The sequence below is a fragment of the Phyllostomus hastatus genome, unplaced genomic scaffold, assembly GCF_019186645.2.
Source record: "Phyllostomus hastatus isolate PE091 unplaced genomic scaffold, TTU_PhHast_1.1 phas_scaffold_585, whole genome shotgun sequence".
Taxonomy (NCBI): domain Eukaryota; kingdom Metazoa; phylum Chordata; class Mammalia; order Chiroptera; family Phyllostomidae; genus Phyllostomus; species Phyllostomus hastatus.
The window spans coordinates 17,480,207-17,492,322 of NW_025334037.1; the positions used below are offsets into that span (position 1 = coordinate 17,480,207).

Genomic DNA, 12,116 nt, shown 5'->3' on the forward strand with positions numbered 1-12,116 from the left:
ATCATCTTTCAAGGTATTATTCATAAAACTGTATCATCTGAAATATGAAACACCCTGAGATTTGTCTTCAAGTAAATAATAGGTTTTTGCTTATTAATCACATTTTACTCATTAAGGTTATTTGTGTTTTGACTTATTTTTTTCTTTATTTTCAAATTAATTAACTGGAATACTTTGTATTATATATATGTACGCTCAAATTATTTTCTATGTCACAAATAAAATTAATAGTGCTGTGCCCATGTTATCTACTAGTGAAAGATCAAATAGATTTTTACACTCAGTAATGAAAAATAAAACCTCTTCTTATTCTGTTAGGCTTTTGAAATGTGTACCGTAAGTTGAGTGTTATCCTTGGTGCATTGTGTAGGATAAGAGAGCCCAGAAAAGACGTGTCTTTTTTTCCTGAAGCAACTTAAACTAGCCATTACCTTTTAGCTATCTCAGAACATTTAAAAATACAAAACAATTCTTACAGCCCTTGAAGCTAATCCAAAATATTTTGTTTGAGAATATACTTTTTAAACTAGTTAAATGTATGGATATAGATCTATTTATGAAGAATAAAACAATCTGAGCTTGTCTTCAGTTTCTCACTCATCCATTTATTCAACATCTGTTAAGGTTAGTACCTCCTGTATTCTAGGCACTCTTCTAGGTACTGAGGTTATAACAGAGTTTATTGTTAGGAGGAAGAACCAGATGGTGACATTCTAGTGTCTAGTGTAATAAATGCTGTCATATATACAACAAATAAGTTCTGAAGTGTGGTTTCATAGGGAAGCCTGTGTATAGCATAGTGACTAAGAGTCTTGACTTTGTGCCACTTTGCCCTGGTTTTGAATCTCACTTGTGCCATTTGTGATCTGTGTGACCCAGCAGGAGTGACTTAACCTCTCTGAGCCTCTGTTTCCTTACCTGCAGAAATACAGATAAAGATTTTGTTGTTACTCTTTTCTTTTTTCAGAAAGATTGAATGAAATAATGAATGTAAAGCATTTAGCCAGGGTCTTGAATGTGGTGCCTTATTACAATTTATTGTTATCACTAGAAATGATGCATAAGGTGCAGTTAGAGAACTACACAGGGCCATAAAAATTTACATAATGATACCAAGCAAAATTATAAGTGTTGAGCAAAAAAAGTTAAAAATGGTAAAATGATATTTTATATGTGTGCTTTTTATCAGGTGTTTATTGTATATGTTATACATTTTTCATATATATTGCTATATAGAATTATATTTATGAAACTTCAAATACTGAATTTAATGAAAATTTAATGATTTTCAAGAGTAGTTTTGATTAAATGGCATTTTCACATTGTCTTTGGACCTTGGCACCTATGAAAACTCATCCTCCCCTTTAAGTGTTCTTTTGGGGTTATTAGTGTTATATTGGGAAATAGTTCTATTGCTGGATTGTGGGAATGGGAGAGCTAGGTTGCACAGCAGATTTTGCTTGTACTTTGTGGAAGAGAAATGGACAAAGGCCAATAAGTGTGGGGACATGTCCTGCCCACACCAGACCTAGCTTCTCATCCTAATGTAACAGAATGGGTCTCTCTGCACAGCTGGGCATTAGACACAGTTTCAGCTTTCACATCTATTGCAGTATCCTCTCTTTCTCTGGTCAGCCCCTATCTGATGTGTGTGGCTGCCTTAAGCTGTTTGGGGTTATCAAAACAGAAGTTAATTTCCAGGATACATTTTAGAATAGGTGAAATATCCTTGAAGTAAAACACCTTCCATTGTTTGTCCTCAATTATCTTTTTTTTTTTCTTCTGTTTTGGCCTGGAATTCTTTACAGTCTTGTCAACTCTTTGATGTTTTCAATAGTTTTTTAAAAAATATTTTAGTCAGGTTTTTAATTTTTATTGCATTAGACTAAATGCCTATGTGTTTGTGTGTGTGTGTGTTTTAGATTTATTTATTTTTAGAGAGAGGGGAAGGGAGGGAGAAAGAAAGGGAGAGAAACATCTATCAGTTTCCTCTTGCATGTCCCCAACTGGGGACATGACCCACAAGTCAGGTGCCCTAACTGGGAATTGAACCAGCAACCTTTCGGCTTGCAGGCCACTACTCAATCCACAGAGCCATACCAGCCAGGGTCAGGTTTGTTCATTGTTTTCAAGGGGAAGGTCAGTTTGAATAACCTAGCCTCACCACTGTCGGAAACTGGAAGTGCTCTTCCTATTTGCCTCATTTCTTTCTACTCAGTGGAAGGAGGTCAATTTTACATTTAGGTACAACCCAATAACTCCTTTCTGGAGTTTTTCACTTCTCACTGAGGTACATTCACTGACTTCTTCCTGAAGTTTTCCCTTATATCTTGTCAAAACAAAGTCTCCTTTTATGTGTTCCATTGCTGTGTTGTAACTGTTGTCCCACTGACCACACATGCCTCCACTGTAATTGCTTATGCCGATGGCTGCCTCTAAGCTGTAAGTAAAGCCGTTGAAGGCAGGGATCCTGCCTCGGTGAGACTCTCGCTGCATGCATTGGTTGAATTGCTCTGTATTTGCTGACATAGAACTGAAGGGCTAAGAAGGGAGTTGGCTCCTGCTACTTTGGCCTCTGTATGTGGCTTGCCATCCTGTCCTCCCTTCTACGTTACTCCTTACAGGTTCGGCGATGACCCGTGTGGACTAACGAGAAAGCAGAGCTGCAGCGTGTGAAGTGACTTGGCCTGTGGCAGTCTCTGACCCAGTAAAATGCCTGTCAAGTCATTCTCCTTGGGCCTTGGCTGCTATGGCTGTCACTTCTCTGTCTTCCTTGCCAAGCGTTACTTCACTACCATCTGTTTGCTTCTCAACCCACCCTCTGTGACCACTGCCACTCTCCTAAACAGTGCCCACTAAAGTGGCTAGTGTCCCCTACTTGCCACATTCAGTGGATTTAATGGGACATTTGCTGCTGTCACAGGTCTTCCACCTGCCTTGAAACTCTTTCCTTCTTGGGCCTCTGTAGAACGAACCTGTTCCTGGTTATCTTGTTGCTCGCTGCTCTATTTCCTTGCCTAGCATTTTTGCCTCTATCTGAGATAAATGGTACTGTCGTTCAGAGTTTTGTCTTTGTCTTTTTTCACTTGTCACCAAATCAGAGACATAGTGTGAGGCCCTGGGCTTTTGGAGGTCTGTTAACCTCTCAGTTGTTTGTAAAAGTGTGTGTGTATCTCCCTTCCTCCAGCTTTTTATCATAATCTTGGAGGAGTGAGGAGTTCATAACTCAAAAAAGTTGAGAAGGACTGCTTTCTCTATATTTCTGTAGTTTTACCTGCTTCATAGATGACTCCCAAATTCATGTCCCCACCTTCCCACCTTTCTGCTTGTCTGGCTCCTGCCTGCCTTTGACCCCCAGCGTCCCGGCAGAGCTCCGCAGGAGTGCGGCTGTCCTCCCGTCACCAGTCCCCGACCTGTCCTCCCTGCACATTCCAGCCTACATCGGGTTACATTTTTTTTTTGTCTTTGGGACAAAAATATGATTATGTCTCTTCATGCAAGTAATGTGGAATTGTAAGTAGGGAACAGTCCATGTTTCTTAACATATGAAAAAGTATCTTTTCCAGTCTGAACTCAGTCTTGCTTCTCAACCTTATCTCTTACTACTTTTCCTACCCGGCTGACTGTTCTTTCACTCATTCCCAGTGTAGCTTGCATTTCCGTTATTCATGACTCTAATTATCCATCTTGGTACTTTCCCTTCTTGTGTTTGCCACTTCTCACTACCTGGAATGCCTTTCCCCTCCCCCTCTCCCACAGTTCATCTGTGGGTTGGTTCCTCTTCATCCTTCAAAATCCAGTCAAGTGTCACCTGTATTATGACACCTTCTAAGTTAACAGCTTTTTCTTGCTGTTGCCTTTTCTTACCACCTCATCCTTTCCAGTGTATTGGAATAACCGTTTATGTGTCTGATCTCCCCCACTAGATTGTGATACTCAAGGGCAGGGATCCTGTTTCATTCCGCGTTGGGTTCTCATTGGCTAGCATGGTGTGACTTATAGTAAGTTAGTTAGTAAGCCTTTTTTGAATGGATAAACACACTTTGTGCTACCAGTCTTACACATGGGTTATTTTTTCTGTATTAATCAGGACCTTAAAAATGTTCAAACATATTTTTAAAATCAGGTTTCAGCTTTTAGCTGTTGCATAAACTGATACATAAGGTGTTGCCTTCTACTTTCGGCAATATTTTCCTAAGCATTAGGTGGCAGTAGTGTGTTGTACTTGACTTTACCTTTGTAACTGTTTTCTTTTTCCAGCTTTCATAATCTTGATGTCAAAGTATAAAGGACACAGCTGTAGTCTTTTATACCTAACTTTTTGTAACATGATCTCGTTTAAGCTAGTAGGCAGCTTACAGAAAATGAAACAAAACTTAGTCCCAAACGACACCAGTCAGCGTAGCGCTCGCTCTCCCTCGCCCACCTGAGCGGTGCTCAGACTGAATGGAGAATTTGGAGAATTACTGCCGCGCCGCCCTAACAGCACCAACCTCAGCAGCGGGTTAATGGCTGCTTCGTAACAACAGTGATTCGCAAAAGGAAAACCAAAAATGGTCAAAGGGGATGTGTGTTTTCACAGCATCCTAAGACGCTTCCTTAGGCCTTTATCTCAAAAATAGTACTAAGTTTACAGATTTTAACTACCGAAATGAAGTGCTTTATATTTTACTCAGTTTCTGTCAGTACTAAGGTTGCTTCTCTGGTGCATTGTTTCATTTCATCATTAGGTAGTTAGAATTAAGAAACATTGCCACCACTTCTCCAGCCTCATGCATTTAACCCCTCCATTAATTTCTGAACACTAATATATGAAAATGCCCATGCTTTTGGTATAAATTTCATTCCCATTGTAGTTTTCTATAGCTTATTAATTCAGTAGTGGTTACATTTTATTAAATAAATATGTGTATATTTTAGGTCCACAGGGACATTTCTGCAAATAAAGGGAATAGAGAACTTTCAGAGGAAACAGCATTAGCATTGATTCAAATACGAAGTAGATAAAGTAAACCTGGGACATTCTCTTGTCTTCTTTCTCTTCTATCTCAGGGATAAAGCACTTGAGGGAATTCAAAGCCAGTGTACTAGTATCATTAATGTGGCAGAATGATCAATTAATAAAGGGAGAGCACGAATGTGTTGACAGAACACACTGCCTAATTAGTACCTGATGGCCTTGATGGCCACGGAGCAGAGCTCAGAGCGGCGGCAGGAGAGCGGCCTGGTAGGATCTGTGGATGTACATCACCACCCTTGTTCAGCAGGGATAACTTTAGTTTGCCATCAGTTTCTTAAGTCTTTCATTACACAGAGCCATGCCTTCCCTGAACCCGGAGGGTAGGAGGAGTTAGCCAGTGCACTGCTGCTGATTGTCACTGGGGGATATCGGAGGCAGGGTGCCACTCTGGGAATTCTCTGTATGATTCATGTCGAGTCTGTCATCAGAGACTTGTGTGATATGATTTGGGGTGGGAGAGGAGGCTGAACTTGCTCTTAAATTGGGTATAAGGTAACCTGTTGCTTAAGGTTTAATTGTCTTCATATTTTATGTACAAAGAAGCCCATGTTATGTTGTTACGCTTGCATATAGTCAGCAACAAAGAAAAGGCAAGTGACTAGCAAAAGGAATTGGTACAAGATTGTATTCTAGAATTAGTAAATTTCACAGTTCAAAGTACATTACAGAGGTTGCTCTTGGTGTTGAAAAGGTGTTGTCATGGATTAGATTATTCAGCTGCATATCGTTCTACTTCTTACATTTCTTTGTTTCTGTAAGTCCAACCCATAATCTACCTCTTAATTATTTTAAAAAGATTGATACCTAGTGAAGGCTTTGTTTGTCTTCAGTGTTTTCCAGTCTCTTCCCTCCCTTTTCTTTACCCTTCCTTTGCCTTCCTGTTCTTCCCGTTCCTCTTCTGTTCTCGCTCCGCTTTCCCTGCAGTCTCCTCTTTCTCTGCCACACTTTTTCCCCTTCCCATCTTCTCCCAACCTCCTGCTTCCCTCTCCCTTCTTCCTCTTCTTCCTTTTTTCCCTTCCTCTTTTATGCCGTTTCCTTGAAATATGACTGCAAATTATTATGCATTAGATTGCCAATTAAAACTTTTGAGTTGGCGAATGAAAGGGTGGTAAGTTCAAGCAGGTGAATTTGGAAGCAGGTGGATGGACTGGAGAGCCGTTAGAAGATGAATACTGGAGACAAGCTGGGAGCTACTGTTGGTTTGAACTGGGTTTGGCATTGGGAATGGAAAGGATATGATGCAGGTAGACTCTGCAGAACTTGGTAATTAATGGAATGAGGGAAAGGGAAGCTACCCTGAGACTGTAGCCTGGATTAAGAAATGTATTTATTTTTCCTTCATTGCATTCATTTGTTCAGCATCTATTGAGCATGGGGGTGATTTCAATAGAAAGAGGAATTCAGCAAGAGAAAGTAGAGTTTGGATGATACTGGATTTTGGACATACTGAGCATGTAGTGTGATAACATCGATTTTAGAAGGTATTTTGAAATTTAATTCTAGAACTCAAGACTGTTTGAAGCTAGAGATAGAGAGCTAACACCCTGTTAATTGTACTAAACTCATCAGTTAATACATAGAGAAAATCCAAAGTGCTATATCCTCAGTGGCCACATTGGCAGATGAAATAATATCAGCATAACAACTGGGGAATTTTCGTTTAATCAGATTTGCCCGGAGTCCTCTTCATAGTTGATTGGCACTTCCTATTTGCAGTCAATAATTTATAAATCAAAACAGCATAATCACAGGTGTGTAGTACAGGATTAATGTGTGACCTTCCTAACTTTTTATTCGATTTAAGATTTAAGTAGTGAGCTACTAGTAAATAAAGCAATATTTGCTTTAAAAAAAGAATGTAAGAAGGCAGGAGCACAGATGCACTTCTGTTCAGGTGATCAGAAATTTGACTCATTGTGTAGTGGGCAGTTTACTGTAAAACTGTCTTAGGTACTGACTTTAAAGAAATACTATTTCATTTTACATTTATATGTTGCTGAGCCAATAGAAAGGGTCATGGGGGACTAATGAACATACAAGTTTTCACTAGACACTTTTAGAAATTGCTACAGTTTTGGCACTGTTTTATATTGTGTTAAATGTCTGTGTTAAATGTCTTGGTGGAAACTATTGTAGTGTTCAGTTAGCTGAAGCCTGATACAGAAAATAGCCCCCCTTTTTAAAAAAAAATCAAGTTAAAATACTACTGGCATATTGTTCATATTTCATTAGTTTCTTCATTACTGAATTAATTTGGCATTTGTGCAAACAACAAAATAAAGAGGTTGGCATTTATTATTAGTGAACAAAAGTTATCTAATATCAAAAAATTCTGACTTGGAACACTTAATGTAATTTTTATTATGGTGTTACAGGTTAAAAATGGATGAGTGTCTTCTTGGGTGTTTTTTTATTTTGTTTTGTGTGCTTTTTTTGGATACATACTTGGAGGAACACATCTGTCAGAGGGAAGTTTTTATGAAGCACTAATTTTCTGATCTGCAACTAATTCCATGTTCTAAGCAGTAGAAGCTAACAATGCATCTCTCAGACCTTAGCATGCATAATAACTGCCTGGAGAGTTTGGTAACACACCAGTTCTGGGGTCTGCCTCTGTGGGTTTGGGGTGGAGCCATCCTTTAATGAGCTCTTGGGTAATGCTAATACTACAGATCTGAGGACCACATTTTGAACTGCACTGGACTAACACATTGTGACATTGACTCAGAATTTGTAATTTAGAAAGCACGTGGATTTGTTATTGGAGAAAATCTAAAATCAAAATAAAATAAAAATATTGGACAACCCATTGGCATAAAAATCTCAGCTAGTCAAAATTAAGAGTTCATAATTAAAGCATTAGTTATAAATTAGTCTGTTGGAAAATAGATAACATACCAATCTTGGTAAAATATGACATCATTTTCTGTATATCTTTTGTAGTATCATGAGTTATATTTTTGTATCAAGAAAGTTTCTTAATCTTTTCTTTGTGTTCTTTTTCTTATCCTCAGGAAATTACATTGGGATATAAAGAACATAGGTCTATATAATTGAGAAATTTCTACCAACCATGAGGTGGTTACATAAATCTTAAAATTGTGAATGCCAAGTCATTTGAGAGGAGTAAAATAGCTTTTTGCTACAGCTTTGTGGAGATAGACACTTTTGTACCATTATACTAAAGAATCACAGAGAGACGCTTTCAGTATTTTTAGTATTGTGACATATTTACTTATATTTTAATTTGGAATGTAGTTTAGTCCCAGCTCAGTAATACTTAATTTTTTAAAACACTTTAAAGTTTTTGGAGGTTGGCATATTTGGTTGAAAGTAATAAAACTATATTGCCATAAAGTAGCCTATAATTCAGATTCTTCACTAATTCATGTTAGTGTTTTTAAATTAATATTATGTGTTTTTATTGTTCTTTTCTCTGTATTAATATTGGAAGCAAGATCTTATTTTTCCTTTATGGCTTAGGAAGATTTCCTAAATCCCTTTGAAAGATTTAGACATGTCTGAAGATGTTTTCCTGTTGAGATATGGTTAACATGCAGTTAAAAGTGCACAGAGTTTAAGTGTTCTGTTTTGTGAAATTTGATGTGTATAACCAGTTCCCCCGACAAGGTATGGAACATTTTCATTTTTCCAGAAAATTTCCTTGTGCCCCTTTCCAGTGAATTTCCACTCCCTATTCCTACCTGGAGACTGACTTTTAATTTCTATCACTACAGATTAGTTTTGCCTGAATTTGGATTTCATCATATCAATGTAACATATAGTATGTACCCTTTCATTCTTGCTTCTTTTGGTCAACATAATGATTTAGATATTCATCTATATTATCTTAGGTTTTTTTTTGTTGTTGTTGAATAGTAGTCCCCTATGTGGATATGCTACAGTCCATTCATTCTCCTGATGATACACATTTATGATTCCAGGGTGGGGTTTTTTTTTTCTGTTATGAATAAGACTGTGGGTATATGTTTTAATTTTTTTTTCCTCTTAGGAAAATATCCAGAAGTGGAATTGCTTGACCACAGAGTAGACATATGTATATCTTTGTGAGAAATTGACAGAGTTCCTTGCTGGCTGCCTGCGACAGTCCCAGTCATTCCATGGCATTGCCATCACACAGTGTTAGTCTTTTTTGTTTTAGCGTTCTGTTAGGTATTATTACTATCATGATTTTAGTATACATTTTTGATAACTAAGGAAAAAGTTGGAGCACAACTTCATATGCACATTGTCTGTTTATTCATCTGTCTTTCTAAATTAAATTGTTTGGGGTGACATTGGTTAAAAAATTATATAGGTTTCAAGTGTCCAGTTCTATAATGCATCATCTGTGTATTGCATTGTGTGTTTACCACCCAAAGTCAGAATCTCCTTCCATCAAAAATATTCATCTATTTTTTTTTTAATTACTCATATTTTTCCTTTTAATTGAGTTTGTCAGAGTGACATTGGTTAACAAAATCATGTGAACAAAGCAATAGCTAAAATATCTTTAACAAAGAAGGCTTATACCATTCTTTTACATTTAATTATTTTATTGTCATATAATATTTATGTATTTAAAAAACATTTGTTGCACAGTCTTTTCAATCAATGGCAAATTTAAGTAGGGAACTCAAAATAAAATGTCCCAGATTGGACTAGTGATTTATCCCTTGGCTTGTTTATCTAGTTACAAGTCAAAGTTAACTACACATTACATTAGAACATGAGATACACGGACAAATTAGTTCTTAGGCTGCATGACATTTTTATATACTGTATTATGCTTTATGTAGATTTTGCATATGTTCTTCAGCTAAATGAAGACATAAGCTTGTATCTTGGATTTACTCCTAAATTGGACTATTTATGTTATACTGACTAGCAAGCTATGAATTCACTTTTAGTAGTTCAAATTCTGTTGGCTTCTGTCCTCTTTTTAGTCTTTTCATATAAACTTTATTATTTTTATGGTACTTCTTCAATTACCATTTGTCCCTCTTATACCCACCTCCCCCTTGCAGTCAGCACAACGTTGTCCACATCCAAGGGTCCTTTTGCCTTTTCCCTAGATCCCTCCACCCACTAGGCTTCCCCCACCATAGCTGTGTTATCATGCTCTCTATGAGTCTGTATTTATTTTGCTTGTTAGTTCAGTTTGTTCATTAGATTCCACATATGAATGAAATCATATGGTATTTGTCTTTCTCTGACCGGCTCATTTCACTTAGCATAATGCTCTCGAGCCCCATCCTTTGCAAATGTCTTTTCTAGACATTTTCCCCTATTATTGATTAGCAAATCTTTCTATCATCAATTTATAGGATTGTGTGTGTTTGTGCGTATGTGTGTCCTGGATACAAGTCCTTTGTTAAGTATATATTTAGTCAGTATTTTTTTCCTGTCTGTGACTTGCCTGTTTTCTTAATGTTTTCTTAAAGTTTTAAAATTTGATGAAGTTCAGTTTATCAATTTTGTTTTCTGTCAAAGTAATCTGTGCCCCACTTGGCAGAGATGTTCTGTGTTTCCTTCTAGAAGCTTTGTGGTTCTGTGTTTTACATTTATGTCTATGATTCATCTTGAATTAATTTCTGTACAGTCATGTGCCACTTAACGACCAAGGGTATGTCCTGAGAAATGTGTTGTTAGCTGATTTTGTTGTTGTGTGAACACTGAAGCACATACTTACCCAGACCTAAATGGTGTAGCCTACAAAGCACCGAGGCTGTATGGTATACTGCCTTTGTATCTGCAGTCTTACCATTGACCAGATGTTATGCAGCACATGACTATACTATATATGGAATGAGATAAGGATCGGATCAAAATTTTTTCCACATGCCGTTTGTTGTAGACTGTTCTTTCCGTATTGGATTGCCTTGGCTCCTTTTTAAAAAATGAATGGACCATGGACCTCCAGTCAAGATGGAGGCATAAGTAGACATTCTTTGCCTCCTTGCACAACCACAAAAAGAAATTACAACTAAATGTCAAAACAAATTAATACCCAGAACTGTCATAAAATTGAACTGTATGAAAGTCTGACAACCAAGGATTTAAAAAGCCACATCATCCAGATGGGTAGGATGGGCGGAGACACAGAGATGGGGCAGAGAGGGGAGGAGACACAGTGTAGGGTAGAGAGGTGGTGGTGAAACAGGCAAGATTGACCCACATCACTTGTGGTGGATAAAAATCAGGAGGGATACCTCGGGAGTGAGCAATCCAGCCCCAGGCCAGACCTCACAGCCCAGGGTTCCAGCACCAGAAAGATAAATCCCCATAACTTCTGGCTGTACGAAACCAGTGGGGATTTGGGTAGCAGAAGAAACTGCCACATTTTAAGTGGAAACTCCACCTAAAGGGCCTGCACAGTCTTAAAACATATGCAAACACACCCACTCTGGGATTCAACAGTAGCACAACAGCTGGAAGGGCACCAGTTGCATATATGGAGTGGGTGAAGTCACTGGAAAAGGGGCAAGTGCCAGGCAAACTCCCAAAAGCCAGGCAGTGGCACAGTCCCCTCTCCGAGCCCTCTCTCCACACAGAGCCACAAAGCTGTGAGTGGGTTGCCCCACCCTGGTGATTACCTAAGGCTTTGCCCCACAAAATTTACAGGTGTTTTTTACAGGGACTCAAAGCAGCTCTACCTATAAACAGAAACAAACACAGGGAGGTTGCCAAATTGAGGAAACAAAGAAATATGGCCCAAATGAAAGAACAAAATAAAACCCCAGAAAAGAACTATATTAAATGGAGATAAGCAACCTATCAGATGTACAGTTCAAAACAGTGGTGATCAGGATGCTCAAGAACTCATTGAGTACAGCCACAACATGAAGGGATAAATAAAGGTTACACTAAGTGAAGTAAAGAAAAAACTATAGGGAACCAATGGTGAAGGGAAGAAAGCCAAGATTGAAATCAACAATTTGGAACATAAGGAAGAAATAAACATTCAACCACAACAGGAAAAAGGAATAAGAATTCAAAAAAACAAGGATAGTATCAGAAAACTCTGGGACATCTCCAAATGTGTCAACATCCGAATCATAGGGATGTCAGAAGGAGAAGAAGAAGAGCAAGAAAT

At 38.0% G+C, this 12,116-nt stretch overlaps 1 protein-coding gene across 1 annotated transcript in view; it reads left to right on the top strand.

Annotated features, from left to right (window-relative positions):
• Positions 1–12,116, top strand: part of DNAJC24 (DnaJ heat shock protein family (Hsp40) member C24) — a 56,266-nt gene that overhangs the window by 16,050 nt on the left and 28,100 nt on the right. The gene's annotated exons all lie outside the window — the stretch shown is intronic.